Here is an 18926-nt window from a genome sequence, read left to right on the forward strand (position 1 = left end):
TGTATATTTCTAAAGATGCCTTTTAAAATGAATCAATGAACATGGCAAGTCTAGTAAGAAAATCCTTACTGATAAATGAGGTGGAGGGACAGCAGCTAATCTGATTACAATAATGACATCTGATGTGTTTACTTGGAGCAGTGATTGCTGAGCTGCATAGTCATTGGCATGCTTATTCTGTTTACAGGAGTTGTGATAAATATTCAAAAATCTCTTTCCCCTCAGTAGTCAGAGAGCTTTGTCACAAAGTGGAATCCTGCGTGGATGTATAATCTGATCGGTCTGTATTGCCAAAATCCCTCTCTGTTCATTGCTCTTGTTTTTGTAACCTTCTATGCACCAGGGTTTTTTTTCCCCCAAGTTTAATAAGAAATAATTTCCCGTAGGCTTGTGGCATAAATACCGCGAGCTGAGTACTTACTGTCTCTGTGAACTTTTTTACAGCACCTTAGTAAAGGTAGATGTATGGACTGACTGTTTCACATGCTTGATTAGTTGGTTCACCAACCTCATAATTATTGCATTTGTAATTTGTAAGAAGGATTAGTTCCTTAACACATTCAGTCAGCAGCGTTACCAGCTGAGTGCAAAAATATTATAAGGAGCTTTGAACCTATAAGCTTAAGTCTTTTCTGAGGTTGGGCCATTCATTCAATTGCAAATTCTACAGTGCCATGTAACCAGACTGCAAATGTTGCTTTCTCAAATTCTCATCTGCTTTATACAGATGCTTTCAGGCTACCTCTCCATAGCCTCACATTGTAGCAAGGTAGATGCATGCAATTCCATTTCAAGTGTAAAATTGGTGTCTACTTTAGCAATATCAGAAATGAAAGGGGGAGGTGGCACAAAAATAATTATTTACTGATTCAGCTGCTGGTTTCATTTATTAGAGTTTCAGATATCTCACTGAGCTAATTACAGTGAATCTCATTAACTCTATGGAGTGGACTGGGGAGTTAGGGTTTCCTGAGACGGGTGGCTGATGTAAACTCTCAGTGCCACATTGCACACTGATAGTTAGTGTCAAGAAATCCAGAATGCTCACAGTGAAAGGATTCACTCCTTTGTAGTGCATGTTGACATACCGTGGTGGACACTTAAAATTCCACCTGCCCTGCTTAAAATTCCACCTGCCCTGCAGGGTGAATTACGTTGAATAACATGAGTTCCCATAACAGTGTTGCTACCTTCCTGAAAGGCAAGCATAATTTTAAAACTCCAGAGACCACATTCTTCCCATTGGTGTCAGTGTCTGATGAATTTGGCTCCAGGGCTGTAATTTAACTTGTGTACCAGCAGAAGAACTCACTTTTATTTAGTGGTTGATTTTCTCTGTTCCTCATGGAATGGACTGTAACCCCTGCTACAGGCATCCTCTCAAGTCAGACACACATATTTAAATGTTCTATAAGACATGGACATTTAAATCTGTGATACAGGACTTGAACTTCACTGATGTAACTATAACAAAGTTCTGTGATAAAACTAATGCTTCTCAAAGGCTAATCTCTCCCAGTTTAACAAAGATAAGCTGCTTTGCATTCAATTGTCCTAATGTTCAAAAATTTTATATTATTTTAAGGGTAATTAATGAAGTTTATAACCCATTCTTTGCATTCTTCATTTGGACGTGCCTTTTATTGACAGATTGGCCTGTGTATCTCTGGGACAAAAGGTGCAAACTTATTTTGAAAATGATTCTGAGCAGTCCACTGACACCAACCACAAGCATTTGAAAATCATGAGCCAAGCCTCAGCCCACCCCACTCCACAAATATCAGTATCATAAAAGTCATGAGATTTTAGCAAATACAAATTTGGGGGTTCTTTTTTATTATTATTATTGCTGGGGGGGGGGGGGGTAAGACTTTATGGTTCATGCTTTCAAGCTCTTTCTCCCCAACCATGAGGGCCTGAAATTTACATTAAGAAATGTAAATTTGAGGATGTATGTATTTACGTGACTCCAAGATCTGGAGCTTTAGGAAAAGCAGCCAGTTTTGGGAGACTGGCAGTCAAATCTCCATTGGAGTTAATATGACACTGTTAATCGTGGTTCTTTTTTAATCTAAATGTGATAGGAAAGTTGTGTAATCTATTTGGTGCGGTGTACTGTCTCCGGTATTGTGTCCAAATCTGGGCACCACATTTCAAAAAAGATGTGGAGAAATTGGAGAAGGTCCAGAGAAGAGCAACAAAAATGATGAAAGGTCTAGAAAACATGAGCCTGGAGGCAGGGCTGAAGGAATTAGGCTTGTTTGGTTTTGAAAAGAGAAGACTGAGAGGGGACATGATAGTGGTTTTCAGGTATCTAAAAGGGTTTCACAGGGAGGGGGGTGGAAATTGTTCTCCTTGGTGTCTGAGGATAGGACAAGAAGCAATGGGCTTAAATTGCAGCAAGGGAGGTTAGGTTGGACACTAGGAAAAACTGCCAGGGTGGTTAAACACTGGAATAAATTGCCTAGGGAGGTTGTGGAATCTCCATCACTGGAGATATTTAAGAGCAGGTTAGACAGACATCTATCAGGGATGGTCTAAATGGTGCTTGGTCCTGCCCCAAGGGCCAGGGACTAGACCTGATGATTTCTTGAGGTCCCTTCCAGTTCTAGTATTCTATAATTCTATGTACTATGCTCCCGAGGTCCCAGATTCAATTCTGCCTGTCAGCATTACAGTTGCATTACTTTTTTCAAGAAAAGGATGAAGCTATTGTTTTAAAAACTTCAGTAACTGTACTATGAGGCCTAGGGGTTATATATTCCCCTATATGATTAAGTTTGCAGATGATACCAAACTGGGTGGGGTTGCAACTTCTTTGGAGGATAGGGACATAATTCAAAATGACCTTAGCAAGTTAGAGAAATGATCAGAGGTAAACAGGATGAGGTTTAATAAAGAGAAATGCAAAGTGCTCCACTTAGGAAGGAACAATCAGTTCCATACATACAAGATGGGAAGCGACTGCCTAGGAAGGAGCATGGCGGAAAGGGATCTAGGGGTCATAGTGGACCACAAGTTGAATATGAGTCAACAGTGTGATGCTGCTACAAAAAAAGCAAATATGATTCTAGGTTGTATCAACAGGTATGTTGTAAGCAAAACTCGTGAAGTCATTCTGCCGCTCTACTCTGCACTAGTTAGGCCTCAGCTGGAGTACTGTGTCCAGTTCTGGGCGCCACATTTCAAGAAAGATGTGGAGAAATTGGAAAGGGTACAGAGAAGAGCGACAAGAATGATTAAAGGTCTAGAGAACATGACCTATGAAGCCAGGCTTCATGAACTGGGCTTGTTTAGTTTGGAAAAAAGAAGATTAAGGGGGGACATGATAGCGGATTTCAAATATCTAAAAGGGTGTCACAAGGAGGAAGGAGAAAATTTGTTCCTCTTGGTTTCTGAGGACAGGACAAGGAGTAATGGGCTTAAAGTGCAGCAAGGGAGGTTTAGATTGGACATTAGGAAAAAATTCCTAACTGTCAGGGTGGTCAAATATTGGAATAAATTGCCAAGGGAGGTGATGGAATCTCCCTCTCTGGAGATATTTAAGAACAGGTTCGATAGACATCTGTCAGGGATGGTGTAGACAGAGCTTGGTCCTGCCTTGAGGGCGGGGGGCTGGACTTGATGACCTCTTGAGGTCCCTTCCAGTCCTATGATTCTATGATTTTTTCTTAATTGAAGCCCTAGAAAAGTGGGCGGGGCCCAAAAGACTGTCTGTAAATTATTTTTGCAATTGCTGCATCGATTTGCTCCTTTCCATAATCTTATGACTGTTAGTCATGCAGGACTAACATAACGAGAAGGGTTGCCTTCAAAGCTGCAATGTTCAAAGATTAGTCTACTGTACAAATAATTAATTGCTAAAAACATACTCCAGCTATAGAAAACTCTTACTAGTCCCTCCAAAGTGAAGCATGTGGGATACTTGATATCAAACGGTAGTAATGTATTGGGATCACTGTCTATCCCTCACCTCTGCTTTCCTGGCAACGTTTTGTAAACCACTCTTATATTGTCCCTTCCTGGTGGCAATAGTGATGTCACTTTTTGAATCACATCAACCCTGAGCATGCAAAAAGCATGGAGCAGACTAAGAAAAATCATGAGGGTGGCTTGTAAACTGTGAAATTAAAAATAATACATTTTGGGTTCTTTTTCTTCTGGGTTTTGAGCCTTTACTGTGTATTTGGGTCATGTAGTTGAGATTTTCTTCACAGCCACCAGAGCTAGAAACTTACATTCTTTAATGAAAGCCGGGATTCTTGACTCACTTAATCACAGGACTCCAAGAGCAGGAGATTTAAGAAAAATATCAAATTTTGCAAAATGTAGGATAAAATCTAGGAGCTGGCAACACTGACCCACCAAAGTGCTAGAATTTTCACACTTTTTCACCCCTTGTTTCATAGTTGATATGGGGGGGAGGGGGAGAGAGAGAAGTACCTAACGGGAGGGAGGAAGGTCATGAAAAATAATCTGTAAGGCACAGTAGACTGCATCTCAGGGCTCTTACTGGAGTTGGTTAGACTATCAGGTCTCTGAGTTTGTTTGATTCAAACAAATTGTACATCTGTGTCCTTTTAAGACTTGTGTAGCTGGTGTCAGGTTCCACAAAACCACAGGAAAGCTTTGATTGTGACACCTTTTAGCCCGTGCCTATGATTTCATTTGAGTCACTGCAATAAAAATAATGTTTTGACTTTCAGGTTAGAAACTGCCTATGGTTAAAGGTCTGGCTTGGGGTGAGAGTTGCAACTTGAGTAGCATCTCTAACCAACAGTCACAGTGGAAAAATGACATTTTAGTTCAGGTAGGGTAACAGTAACAACCTCTTTGCAACCTGTATTATCACACAAGTTAAGCACACTTTTTTTTTACATATGCTCTTTGAGTTAACTGGAGCTTAAGGGCTTTTAGCTGCTTACCTCTCCTGTGCCTTTTCATGCTGATGTAAAACTATGCTAGAAAGCCTGTTGTTTTCTTTCTACTACACAGTGGGCAAATAATTTACAATGGGAAATTTAATTTGATATTTACATCTGAACCAGGAAGAAAGAATAGTGCTTAACTAGGTGCATAAATATGTCCTCTATCTTTCAAAACTGCCCCTCCTGCCTTATCTCAGATTACTAAGAGTTTGGCAGAGCTAAAACTGGGACTGTGGCTAGGACAAGAATTCACAAGGGTATGTCTCGCCGGTCTATAATAAATACATCATGGCTGGTATGAATTGGTTATTTGCTGATTGATTATGGTGGGCTCAGCTCTGTACAGATTGGGGAGGAAGGAAAGCCAGTGATGCGGTTCGTTCCTCATGTCTGTTTGGACACTGCTATAATGTTCATTCAAATGTTTCTTAGAAGACTTGGACAATTTGAAAGGTTCAATGGTGGGGAAGTGTACGGCTGGAGAGGACATAGCTTGCTTAGAAGCTGGCTGATTTCCACAGGATTCTGTTTGCTTTCTTGGCAATTTCTTGTAATTTTCTTCATTGCCTCTAAGGTTACTCTGTGGTAAATTAATTAGCTGTTTGAGAAATCCCAACTACATTTTTCCTGCTGCCGCTTAAAACCCTTGTCCGCTCTGGGGCCATCACTCTACCCCCCCCCCCTCTCCCCCCCCACTGCCTCTCACCTCTGCAGCCTGTTAGAAATACTCTGCGAAAGTCATCTTTCTTACTGCCTTCTCCTCGGCTCTCTGAGACCCTCCATTGACTTCCCATCTCCTACTGCATCCAATTCAACCTCTGTGCGCTCACCTGCAGGCCCTTCTTAATCTTCCTCCCGGGTGCGTTTCTTCCTGTTTCCCTGTATTCTCCCTTGTGCCCCAAGTGCACCCCCTCATTCTTTTACCTTATTCCTCCCTTGGTTCCTCTTCTTTGCTCTTGGCTTTGGGGCTTGTACCCTGCTGCCTTCTGTTGCCTGGAGCATTCGCCTTTCCCTCATACGTTGGGCCAGTTCCCTCCCCTTGCCCCCATTCCCTTCCGATCCATCTCCTGATCCAACCAGCAAACCAAATGAATCCTGGTCACATGCCACCTGAGGGGTGTTGTGCATGGGCTATGAAGCAGCCATCTTGCTTGCCTTCTCACCATTGCTAACCTCCACGCTGTCCCTCTCCTGAACTCTTCTCCTCTGCCTTGCCTTCCATTTCTCTTACTTCAGACTGCAAACACCGTGGAGCAGTTTTCTTTCCCTTTTGGCCAGACCATTGCCGACTGCTGCAAATATGGAGACATGAGGAGTTAAGGGGCGAAGGAGACACAAGGCGTCTTCAGAGATGACTGCAGTGCTTGAGGTCCTGAGAGATCAGGGGCTGCTCGCACCAGGCACCTGTGGAGGCTGCACAGTGCCTCAGTCAAAGTCCACTGCTGTCGATAACTTGACACTGACTTGAATGTGCTTTGATTATGCCTTTGAGGAGCGGTGGAAGCCACTTCTGTGTCCCCAGCCTCTGGACACAGAGGGGGAAGAATGTCCCATCCTGAAGTCACTGGCACAGGAGTGACAGAGCCCTGTGCATGAGATTTGCCAAAGTGCAGAGTGCAAAGTGCTGGTCACATTGAAGTCAGTTCAAGTCTACCGTTCAAGTCACCCAAAGCAATGTCAGTGTTGTGAAAACCCCACCCCAGGTGTTTCTGGTGGCCCGTGAACAGTCTTTTCCATTGTTCTGCTGGGGCGAAACTGCTCCACAGGGTTTCTTGAGGAAGGTGAATCTAGCCCCTTGCCAATGCATCAGGAGCCAGTTCAGCTTCCAGGCCTATTTGGTTGCTGGCCTCTGCTGAGACCACCAGTAAAAATGGGAGTATCGATTCCATAGGAACTACGTCTTTGCATAGGGTACGTAATATCGGCAGAGCGGACCACACAGCGACCTGGATGCAAACTTTGTATTCACACAAGGCTCTAAATTTCAGAGCACCTGCCACCTGTAATATATTTACCCTCACAACACTCCTGGGTGGGCAGGAGTTGCTATTACTTTACCGCTGGATAACTAACTGATAATTCACCCAGCCTCAGAATAAATCTGTAGGAAAGCAGGGACCAGATGGTCCCCTGTTCTAGGTTTGTGCCCTAGCTACTAGGCCACCTGTCCTCACAAGCACAGCCCCGCATCAGCTCATTATACACAGATCGCTTTGCAGGTGGGCGACAGCAATAGCTGTCAATTAGCATGAACTGGATTCAGAGCTAGAGCTGAAAGGCTCCAGTTTCTGTTATCAGTGCCCTGAGCCCTCCAGTGCCCCACAACCAACAGCCATTTCATATGAGGAAGTAAATACCTTTCGTGGTTCAGGCGACATGCCCGGCCACTCCGGCGTTGCTCTGATGGTTTATTAGAATGCTAACAAAATCCTCCAACATATTTAATTCACAGTTACTTATTATTTATTCTCTCCATATGTGTGGTGTGTGGTTGTGTTCTGCATGTGTATTTATATAAATTTTTATTTATCAGCTTCATAAAATATCCCTTCTGAGAGGGGCCGTGTGAGGATGACCCAGATGCACAAGAGGAAATGTTTCATATCTCAAGGACTGCCTTCTGTGCACCCTCACAACCCCTCCCCCCCAGCGCGCCATACATAGAACTTAATGGTTTTAAAAATTAGAGCATCTGCGGGGCTTAGAATTTATTGACCTACTGTGCATAACAAGTGGAATCTAAAATATAATTAGCTGAGCTGCATTGTGTCAATTCACACGTGTTTGACTTTGTCTAGGATTGTCATGGACCTGACTTTGGAAGTGATGTTTTAATGAGGCTTCTAGACTTTTTTTTTTTTTTTTTTTTTTTTTTTTTTGGAGGAGGGTGTATCCATAGCTGGATTTTGTATCTCTGATTTAGTAAAGAGAAAGACCTTCTGTTGCCTCTGTACAAGGTATGACATCCTGCTGGTGTCTCTGCTGGTATCTCTCTCTAGCTCTCAGCTCTGCTGTTTCAATAGAAGCTACTAATTGAGGAGATGGGCAGCTCTGTTCAGTCGGGAAGGCCAACTGAACAGCCTCTCCTAGCAGTCCAGGCTCAACAGGCTGTTCTCTGGTCCTGAGTTGCCACATCTCTATATTGTCTTGGCTTCTCCATGTTGTGTCTGTGGGGTTGTGTGGCAGGCAATGAAAGAGCACCAAACTGGATATCTGGAAGGCAGGTGACAGTACCTAGCCCCCCGATGCTCTGATTACAGAACTTGGACCCTGAGGTCTGCATATGAGAAGAAACTGTGTCCAGTCTCTCAGATGAAAAGGCCCCAAGGCCGTTGCTTATTTAAACTTTTGCAGTGTGGCCCAGTGGCTAGCGCCCTAGGTGGGGAGTGAAGGGATGGAGGATCCAAGTCTTGACCTTTCCCCTTTGCCTGTCAAGTGACCTTGTATGAATCATGTGACCTCTCTGTACCTTGGTTTCTACAGCTACAAAATGGGGAGAATGATGCTGAGCCCCCTTTGTGAAGCATTCTGGGATCCATGGATGAAAAGCGCTGTACAGGAGCTAATGACGTCAGTGAGACTTAAGGACTTCACTGGACCAGGGCTACAACCTGCAAACGGCCTCCAGTCACCGAGACGGATGCCGGAAAGTGGTAAGTGAAACCCTGATGATGATGATGATGATTTGCAAGACCGTGGCACGTAGGAGCCCTGGTCATGGACAAGGACCACATTATGCTAGGCTCTCTATGAACACAGTACAAAAAGAAAACCTGGTCCCTGCATCCACGGACAATAGCTATAGAATTCCATGAGGCCATTTTTACGAGTCAGTTTTCAGGGCAGGCCTATACTTTAAGGTGGAATTTGTTCCTATTTCTAAATTTCTGAGTGAACATGCTGGTTTGGATCCCAGAGTTTGCTGTCACCATCCAGCACCATTTCCCTTGGTTTCCTACCATCGGAGGCAACATTGTCAGCAGAAAAATATTTTTTCTGTCATATTTTAAAAAAACGGACCTGACCTTGGAAGCAAGAGAAAATGTGATTTAAGCATCAACTCAACTCTTCATAGAGAGCCAGAAAAGCAGAGCATCCACCTACGGCAATGAAATATCTTTCCTCCTGATAAAGCTGTCTCATTAAATTCCTTCCCTGAGGAATCCTCACCTGCGCCCTTACATCTGTTTCTGCCTTTTGGCAGCTATGTGTACAGAGTGAGAGAATACCCGGTGGGAGAGCAGCAAAGAAAAGTTGGGGCCAAAATATCCCCAGCAGGGGGCAGCGTGGAGCTGTCGCTCTCCAAGGGGAGCTAAATGAAGGCTTGTATTTGCCACAGCTGCAGCCCCTTTCTGAACATCCCAGTATGTAGCTAAACTGCACATGCTGCCCTGTCCTTTAGGCTAGTTGTGGCCAGTACAATCGGCCGGGAGACATGGGTTAAGGGGAACAGCAGTATGGCTCCACTTCCTCCCAGCCCACACACATGCACACCACACACACTGCTGTTGCTGCACTTGTAATGCATTCATCATCAACACATACGTTTTCATTAAAGAAATCCTCTCCACACCGCTGTGACATTAGTAAGTATAATTGTTTATTATACCCATTTCATTGAGGGGTAAACTGAGCCAAATTCATGTTCAGTGTTTTGCCTCAGGTCATACGCAGCCAGTGGCAGAGACTCCTGGAGAACAGGACCCAGGAGTCCTGAGTACCAGAACCCTGCTGTTAGCCCTAGAAAACATTCCCTCTGAAATCCTTCTTTATCAGGAGGGATTGGACATTGTTTATTTGAATTCTGAGGAATTTTTTTTAAAGGCCTTTCCATATGGACAGTGATATCTGGGGGAAGAGCTGTAGTGACTAGTTGTGAAGTTCTTTCTTTTGAGATGGTGCTTTTTAAAGTAGTTGAACTGACTGATGATCTTACCAAGGTTTATTTCTTAAGGAGGTACAACATGCGAAGCAAAAAATGGTAACGTGTGTTGTGTATTCAGAACACCCACACTGTACCACTATCCCAGGACAATTCTAACTGCTTGCTATGTGGTACCAAAACATTTGCCAAACGAAAAGAAGTTTATGCTGAGTGCATCAGACCAGCAGCTGACACTCGTCAGCACAAAAAGAACAAGGTCTTTTTAAGAGCTTAGGTGCCATGGTGATGGGTGTCGGTAACAGAACTGGAACAGAACAGATCTCTTGTTAGCCTAAGGTAGGTTTGCTCTGAACCCTTTTGGAGTGAGGTCAATATGCCTACATAGAGTGTATCCTGAGGAACACCTAGCTGGGCCTGATCCTGGGTTCTGGTGAGCCATGACAGCCAACAAGGATGAGAGGAGAAATACTTTCCCCTTGTCTCTCCTGCTCTAGGAGAAGATGAATAGGCACTGAAATAGCCTCGCTGAAGGGCATATCTCATTACTCCATTAAGTCAACAACCACTTGAGTGCCCAAGGATTTCAGTCAAAGCTAGATGTTGAAAAGGGGACATGGAGTGCCAAAGTTAGCTGATTCCCCCCCCCTCCCCCAGAGGCTGCTCAGCACCGTGCCCCTCACCGTATGAAGTGAGAGCTGAGACAGAGGAGCGCTGCCCTCCACCAACATAATGACTGATCTGGAGCTTGTAGATGCAGGGGCCATATGGAACGCTGGTCTGGTATGGAAAGTAAAGCCATAGCTGGTCTGAAAAATCAAAGAAGCTCTTCTTGGCTACCTAGGGCTTTTCTATACTTACCCCGAAATCATCACTCTGGAGCTCAATCTTCCAGGGTTCAACTTAGCAGATCTAGTAAGGAGCTACTAAATCGACCACTGATGGCACCCCTGTTGATCCCAGTACTCCACAGGGTAGAGTACATAGGGAAAGTTTTTTCCATCGACTCCCCACAGTGGGGATTCTGCAGAAAGTCAGCTTAAGGTATGTCGGCATCAGCTATGCTGTTCTTATAGCTGGAGTTGTGTATCTTAAGTTGACTTTCTCCAGTAGACTAGACTTGGCTTTAGCCCAGATCTGCAGTAAAAATGGAGATAAAAGTGTTACTGACAGTGGCATTATCCGTGTTAAATTTTGCCGTATTTACATCCTTCTAAAGAGATCCAATAGAGGGGCCTGTTTGGATGTTAATGCTGCTTGAGAACGGGAACAGCAAGGAGGACTCTGGGGAGAAGAAAGTGATGAAGTTTTGCACTTGAATTCAGGTGGTCAGCTCTCCTGGCCTAGGCTGAGCGGAGGAGGAGAAAGTATTATGAAGTACCAAGTGCTGCTTCTTTATTCACTCTTCCTTTTTTATGTTAGCGTAAATGACCAGCCTTTCCTGGTTTCCCAAGACTACTTACGACTCATCACTTCAGTAAGAACAGTGAGAACAATCATAAGCTTTTTAGGATCAGGATGATCAGTGTGGTTGTCTGAGACACAGGAAATTGTGATGCCTGCCTTTGCTGCAAACTTCCTGTGTTACCTTTGGCAAGTCATTTAGCCCCAGGTCCTCAGTAATATTTAGGCTCTTAATTTGCACTGAAATCAATGGGTGTTAGGCAGAGGTGAAAGTAAGCAGGTGCTCCCTTGTGTGCGGCTCCAGCAAGCGCTGCCTGAGAGCAGGGAGCTATTGAAAGAGCTGGCAGGGACCCAGGTTGCAATAGGAAAGTACCTGTATGAAATTTTAAGTTACCTTCACCGCTGGTGTTAGGAGCCTAACTACCTTTGAAGATCTGCACTTTCATGTTACCTTGCCTCAGTTCCCCATCTATAAAATTGAGCTAGTAATGCTGCCTTTGTCAGTCTTGGCTAGTCAGACTGGGTGCTCTGTAGAGCGAGGACTGTCTCTCACGGTGTCTCTGCACAGTGCAAAGTGCAATGAAGCTCTGATCCCAGCCTCCTATTTTCTCTGCGAACTGTAATTCTGTTTTTACCTGGTGATAGCGTGCTGATTAGACAATGCTAATGGAGGCAAGACATGGACAGTTTTTACCTCAGCCTGGAGATGAACACTGCACGCTCCATTCCCATTGGGTGTTTACCATGACTATCTACTTGAAAGTAAAAACTACAGTGCCCTGTCTCCACTTAGATTGCACATTACAATAGTTATCTTGAGGCGCACACAGCCTCATTTGGGGCCTGTCGTGTATAGAAATATGGCAGAATCACACTGAATACTTGTGAGCCCCCTCGTGTTGCTCCCCCTGTTTTGTTTTCTGAAGTGTCCAGAAGCCAGTCAGAGCAGCAGCATCTACTGTATATTTTAGAGAGTTTGTCTGTCTGTCTGTTCAAGAATGCCTCCTAAACTATAAGAGCTAGGGCTACCAAATGCAGTATGCAGCTTCCTCTTAGCATATCCCTTTCCTCATATCAAGATACAGTTTGGTTGTGCCAGGAAAACTGGGTGTGTCTGGAATGGGATTGTTTCTCATAAAACCATACAGAAAAGAGACAGAATTACCAGGCAGGTGAAAGGGGCTGGTTGGGGGCATTCTCCCCCCCGTCAGAGAATTTCCCAGCCCTGAACATCTCAACCCCAACTCCCCGGCGCCCATTAGGGAGGGCAGAGGAGATGAAGATCTCCCCTCCCCCCCAGATTCGTAGGGGATATTGCTGGCTGTTTCCCTTTATCAATATCAGGGAGTGAGAGGAAAGTCCACAGTTTGCTGCATTCCTGACTCTGGCTGGAGAGATAAGAGTTTATACGGATGAAGTAAAAAAATACACTTGATGGAATTCAGTTTTTTTTTAAATTACTGCAAAACAATTAAATGGAAAAATTTTAACAATCCCTTTTTTAAGAAATTTGAAATAAAAATTAACTTAATAAAAATAACACTGTATTTTTGAAAATTACTGTCATTTAAATCAAGAAAAAAAACTAGTGGATTCTCAGCACCCACCAGCCACCCACTGATCAACTGTTTGGCAACAGGCAGGAGGTACTGGTGGTGAAGGGGTCGGAAGAGGTGAGGTAGGGGTGGAGTTTTGGGGAAAGAGGTAGATCGGGGGCGGAGCCTCTCCCCAAGGAGTGGGGAGAGAAGAGGTGCGGTGTGAGCAGACTCCCGGAAAGAACAAATATGGTGCTTATGCCAGTAGGCTTTGTAAGTTTGTATGTACTTAGTAACGTTGGTTATTTGGGACTCAGCTTGTGTGTGGTTTTTTCATGTCTCTGTTGTTTAAAAAGCAAAAGGTGCAGCAGGATCAGTAGGCGTTCCTGCAATACAAAAAACTCTGCCCCAACTAGCCAACAACCCAGTGACACTATGGAAATATGAAAGGAAAAGTTTACTTCAGTGCTCGCCACAGGAGAAAAACTTTTGAAATGCCACATTTAACATGGGAAGAAGGAGAGCACCAGCATGGGCATCTCAGCCCAAGAAGAGGAAAATGGAAGGATCTGGGAGAAGACAAAGTCTGGGAGGTGATAAGAGATTCATTAAAAATAGGTATAAAAAGATTAGTACAAGGTTTGGGTGACAAACCAACAAAGCCCTTATTGCTTATATTGTCACTGGCTCCCCACCACAGAATGACAAAATAGCCTTGTACGTCATGGTTCATCATTTGTTATTCTATTTATTAATGCGTTCTTGGGTCCTGGTGCTGTGACAAATCATCCATGCTTTTCTCTTATAGTTTAATAGGATTTTTCTAAAACCCCTCAATGTTTACATAACCTTGCAATTCACAGTTATCTATTATGTATTCTCTACTTTATAGGCACTCAATAGAGCTGTTACAGTTAAGGTGCTTTCAGCCCACACTTTTAACAGTAGTATTCTGCAGATTAATATTCTCCGGTTCTTATAATGAGTGTTTCAATGAAATCAAATTCAGTGAACCTTTGGAGATGCACATATGCCTTAGTAAATGCGAGCTGCAATGTATAGTATGTGCAGCCCAACCCAGAATATGATACGAGAGCATTCAGGCTGGGATAGGTAGCCAAGCAGGATTCTGCAAGGGTGTATAATTCTCTCCTTTCTAACTTGGTTTTAAAAATTGGAAGGGCCAGCTGCTCCGTTGGTATCGATGGGCCTATCTCCATTGTTGTTGGTGGGACTGCATTGATTTATGGGCTTCGTGTGTCTGAGATCACCAGGCAATAATAGCATAACAGGTTTTATAAAGGTGCACTGTGGTGCAGGATCCCTGTCATCTGTGCATGGCGTCGGTTCAAGTCCTACCTGAACTGCTGCTTCTTGTGTCCATTGTCTTGACAATAAGGGAAAGGGTTTCCCCTCTCCATGGGAGCACTCATAAATAGGGATCAGGGAGGAGTTCTCTCCAAGACAGGAGAGATTTGGGGGAAGCAGTGTACTGTGGTGTTGAGCATGAGGTACGACCCTATCTAGGAAGAATAGCATTCTCTTTGGACGATGGGGTTGCTCCCTGTTCTGGGAGCTGGACGCAGCTGCTGGATGGGAACCTTTTCCCACAGGACTATATACACATGTGGGATAGGTTCAGAAATGATCTGTGCCTGCCAATAGTGTGTGTTGGGTGGGGGGGGGGGAGTGAGGGCAGCTGGCTTTAGCGGTGTTACTGAGCATGCTCAGTCCATATGAACATGCTCCATACAAGCCAAGCAGCAGATGTACTTACCTAGGGGTTTGAATGGGACTATACTTGAGTGGCTAGCCCATACTATCACCTGTGCTGCTGCAGCAACACTTCTGTTTAATATCCTAGTTCAGTGAAAGTCAGCATGAATATGTCTACCCGAGCTGGAAATTACATCTCCAGCTGCAGTGGAGACGAGCCCTACAGCAGGATGCAAACTCTCCAGCTCCCCCAGAGCATCGGCAGAAGCAGCAGCCACATAAAAAATCTTCATGGGACCAGGTCTGCAAGGGCGTGGCCAGTGGCCCCCTCGCCCAACCCCCCTTGGGGAGCTGCTGTGGAGGCTATTGAAGTCCATTGGGGAGCAGTATCATACTCGTCCTCTCAGACGCCTGTATGTTACTCATGCATTGTCATTCTCTGTTTGTTATGGTACCACTTACAGGCCCCAACTGAGATCTGGGTCCCATTGTGCTAGGTACTGGACAGGTCTTCCAACAGGGGGCGCCACACCATCTGGGCGGCACTAGGGGCACTGCCATAGCCCCGCCCCTTCTGCCTGAGGCCCCACCTCTTCTGGGAGTGTGGAGCCAGCCTACCCCTCACCCCATATTGCCCAAGGGATCCTGTTGGCTTCCCGGATGCTGTGCATACACAAAGTAAATGAGAGTCTCTCTCCCAAGAAAAGACACTCTAAACAGGCATGACAATAAGTGATTTGGCATAACTCATAGACCAGCAGATGGCAGTGCTCGGAATAGAATGGAGATTTCCTGATTCCGTACCCAGCACCCTAACCACTGGACCATAGTACCTCTTCATCCATTTATTTGAACTATACACAAGAATAGAGCAATCAGCACACAGTCAGGATTTGCCTATGTAAATGTGCTTTAATATCCCCTGTAGAATAGATGCCTCCAATTTATGGATAGCTGCATAAAGCAGAGGCAGAAAATTATCTAAATATGATGTCAAAACGTGTCTTAATATGCATGAGTTAAACTGAAGACATCATTTTTTATCTTGTTTAGAATCCCTTCAAAATGAGTTAGTACCAGGATGCAATCAATGGATTATGTTTTAGTCCCATGTAAAGCCAGCCTCAATTGATGGTTTAATAAACTGGTTGTATGCAATACTAACAACTAAGTCATGGGGGAATTAGTATATTTACAAACCCTAATTAGTAGTTTGTTACTCTGATATCAAATTTAAACAAATCTGTAGCATCACTGACCATCTGGGTTAGAAATACCCATTTTGAATTTAATTAGGAAATAGTTGTGACAGCAAAGTGGTCTTATTCGTTAGGTAATGATCGGCTATACACTAATTGAAATGAAGAACCCTATCCTGAAGGTTTGTGAAATGTTTTAGACATCAAAAGATATGCTATCTTTTAGGGCTTAGGAAAGCACAGCAATTGATTTTAAAGATGCAAATGACATAACTTTAAAAGTGTATGACACAAACCTAGCAATTAGAGAGAGAGATTCCTCTATTTCTGTTTCAGTTCTTAACATATACTTAAAACTACTGTGAGCCTATGCAAAGTAGAGACCAGGAAAGCTACAATCTGGGAACGCAATTTCAATTTGAAGTTTCTGGCCCTTGTCAGCCTGAAAATCGAGACTCAACTGGGAGCCGTGTATTAAGTTCATGCTTTGTTATAGCTCAGGGAAAAGGAAGTAAAGTTGGCCCGAAGCCACCTTTATGCCTCTTTCAATGATCAGTCTGACTGCATGACTCAAGACTGTTCCAAGACTGTTGTAAATTGCACTGGCTGGAGAAGGAGCTGGCCACGGAGCAGGCATGTGGTGTGCAGTGTCATTTACATTTCATAATTGTCCTCAGGAGGTTCAGGAGCATTGTTCACTGCTAAACATAAATACTATAGAAGTCTTGATCAAAGTCTGAATAATGCCTCTCTCTAAGGGTGTGTCTACACTGCACCCTTAGCTCGAAATAAGCTATGCAATTTATGCAAATTGCGTAGCTTATTTTGAGTTAATTTCAAAGTATCTTATTTTGAAATTTGGTGCCAAATTTCGAAATAGAATGCTTTCTCAAAATGTCCCTTAATCCTCATGGAACGAGGTTTGCAGGGACGTCAGAATAGCATGCCCGTTATTTCGAAAGCTATTTTGAAATAACGGGAGCAGTGTCAAGACACGGAAAACACTATTTCAGGGTATTGGAATATCCCGAAATAGCACTACTGTCTAGATGTACCCCAAGTAAAATGGCTACTTCCCTATGCTGATTGCCATTTTAAATGTTTGCTATTCTGCTTTTCTAAAGTCATAAGGAATATCAACACATCGTAGGTATTAGAACAAAGATCATCAAGTAGTTGTCATATTCTTAGTACATATTTGGAACATCTCTGGGTTTTAACTTGTTTCCATGTTTAATAACTTTACAGTTTTGTTTGAAGATAAAATGTGTCTTAAGTAGCCTTTCTCACAAAATAAAAACAGGGAGTTACCTGATGAAATGAACAAGCCGGAGCTTTAATACAAACAAGAGGAAGTACTTTTTCACACAATGGACAATTAACCCATGGAACTCATTGACATAGGATGTAGTGATGGCCAAAATAGAACGAGGTTTAGAAAAAAGAACTAGATGAGTTCTTGGAGATTAGGTCCCTAAATGGTTGTAAGCCAAGATGAATGAAGATGCAACCACAAACTTAGGGCAACCTTGAACCGTTGAGTGACAGAAGCTGGGAAGGAAAGATGGAGTAAGTCACTCCAACTTTCCTATTCTGTACTCTCCCTTGATAAAACTCTGGGGCTGGTCACTATCAAAGACAGGTTACAGGGCTAGATCTAGGTGGTGTTTGGTCCTCTAGATGGTGCTTGGTCCTTCATGAGGGCAGGGGACTGGACTTGATGACCTCTCAAGGTCCCTTCCAATTCTAGTATTCTATGAACCATTGATCTGACCTAGGTGGCCCATGTTTACATTCTTTGAGAGACAAGCTGGGTGAGGGAATATATTTTATTGGACCATCTCTGTTAGTGACAGTAACAAGCTTCCAAGCTACAGAGAGCTCTTCCCTGAGAAAGGCACTCAGAGTGCAGTAGCTAAATACAAGGTGGGACAGATTATTTAGTGTAAGGAGATAACACATTGTAAGGGACCATTCAAGATGAAGTGGTCCTTTAAAACCTCTGCAGTCGTAAGATCAATGGGGGTGTTGGAGGATTGCAGTAATAATGTTTTCAGCCCCCCATTGGCACAATGTCTGAGCATATCACAATCTTTACCGTATTTATCCATGCAACACGCTAGTGAATTAGAGAAGTGCTGTTCTTCTCATTTTACAGATAGGGAACTGAGGAACAGAGAGACCACATCAAAGCTCACATGGGCAGTCTGTGACAGAGCAGGGACTTGATCCCACACATACCAAATTCTCCCCACAGGATCATCCTTCTCAAATAGATGAGATGCAGAATTTCTGATCTGTCTTGAAAAGTTACTCCTTCCCTGTAAAAATAACCAAGATGCTGCTCCCCATTATTGTAATAAAGGAGACAAGCTTAGGAACCCCCCCCCCCCCCCCCCACACACACACACACACATCATCCTGTTCTTGAATGTGTGGAGATAAAAGAACATGGACTGTAAATTAACTTTTTCTTCCAATTAAGATGGAACATAAACCACAGTGATATAAATGGACCTTGAACTGACACCTGGTAAAAGGCAACAGAAAGACTCCTATTGTTTCAGTGGGCTTTGACCCACATCCCTAGACAATGTTGTGTTCTGCACAGTACTGAGCCTGTTGCTGGCATTTAACAGCTAGTTAGAATGAGGAGGCAGACTTGCTTTCTTTTCTGCCAGTGTACATGGAATACAAGTGATTGCTCCATGCCCACAATCGAACATTCGGCGTCTCATTAAAAACACAGGCAGACAGTCTTGGCTAATTTTCACTTTGGCCCATTATAATTCTCTATAGGACTCTAGGCATTGGGGGGAGGAGAGGTGCTTTTAAGCTTTGCAGATTACAGCAAAACATATACACTGAAAATAAGAAACCACCAAATTGTTGCAGTTTTAATATGACTTCTGTTGGGGCTCTAAATCACTTAATGTTGAAAAGAATCCCCAGATGGCTTTATCAAGTCACTGTGTAAAATTGTTAGAGATCTCCACCAGCTAATAAATTTGATTTGGGGTTTGTTTTGCTGGCATTTGTTCAAACCCTCCGAGAACTATAGTTACTGTAGTCGAATTCAGAATTGAAATGCCTGTTTCGGTATCCTCTGGGACCAAAAATAAAACCCAGGGATAGAATATGAATGTCGGTTGATTTTCTTTGTAAGTCAGTACATTATTGTTTGAGGAGATATAGTGTAGGCTAAAACCATTTATTTTGTCTCAAATATGTTATTGGGTAATAAAACTAGCAAACATTGTTG

General features: G+C 43.5%; 1 long non-coding RNA gene across 1 annotated transcript in view; it reads left to right on the forward strand.

The window, feature by feature from the left end:
• Positions 1-18926, forward strand: part of LOC149525205 (uncharacterized) — a 136457-nt gene that overhangs the window by 101135 nt on the left and 16396 nt on the right. The window contains exon 3 of the long non-coding RNA XR_016349300.1: positions 8412-8581. This is a non-coding gene — a long non-coding RNA (uncharacterized LOC149525205). The remainder of the gene's footprint in view (positions 1-8411; positions 8582-18926) is intronic.

This window comes from Pelodiscus sinensis, chromosome 3 (assembly GCF_052426305.1).
Source record: "Pelodiscus sinensis isolate ZL-2025 chromosome 3, ASM5242630v1, whole genome shotgun sequence".
Taxonomy (NCBI): domain Eukaryota; kingdom Metazoa; phylum Chordata; order Testudines; family Trionychidae; genus Pelodiscus; species Pelodiscus sinensis.